The 402-nt window shown below is 72.1% G+C and overlaps 1 protein-coding gene across 1 annotated transcript in view; it reads right to left on the bottom strand.

Annotated features, from left to right (window-relative positions):
* The window catches only part of SLC39A7 (solute carrier family 39 member 7), a 7,691-nt gene that overhangs the window by 3,255 nt on the left and 4,034 nt on the right, over positions 1 to 402 (bottom strand). The gene's annotated exons all lie outside the window — the stretch shown is intronic.

Raw genomic sequence — 402 nt, 5'->3', positions numbered from 1 at the left:
CCAGCCGGGAAGGGGGCCCCGCTGCCCCCCAGGAAGCGCCTGGAGCGTGAGCTGCCTACAGCCCCGCCGGACAAGGACCCAGACGAGGTGGGCACACGCACCCTAACCCATGCCGCACCTGGGTCCACCCCGGCCCCAATGGCAGGGCTCTGGGAGTCATGCAATGCCCCCAGGGCCGCCCCAGCCTGCCCACGGCTCCAGGGCCGTGGGGGATGCACAGCACCTGCTCCGGGTGCCTGGGTCCCTGCCATGCCTAGGTGGGGGAGGAGGGGAGGTGCCCTGTGCCTGGCCCTGCCCCGAGGTCTCTAGCAGACCCCCAATACAGACACCAGTCCTCTACCCTGGGAGGCTTCAGGACAGCTGGGTCCCCCGCCTCACCCTCGCTCCCCCCCAGCGCCCCGG

The sequence above is a fragment of the Alligator sinensis genome, unplaced genomic scaffold (assembly GCF_000455745.1).
Source record: "Alligator sinensis unplaced genomic scaffold, ASM45574v1 scaffold634_1, whole genome shotgun sequence".
NCBI classification, from domain to species: Eukaryota; Metazoa; Chordata; order Crocodylia; family Alligatoridae; genus Alligator; species Alligator sinensis.
This window is presented reverse-complemented; position numbering and strand designations above follow the sequence as displayed.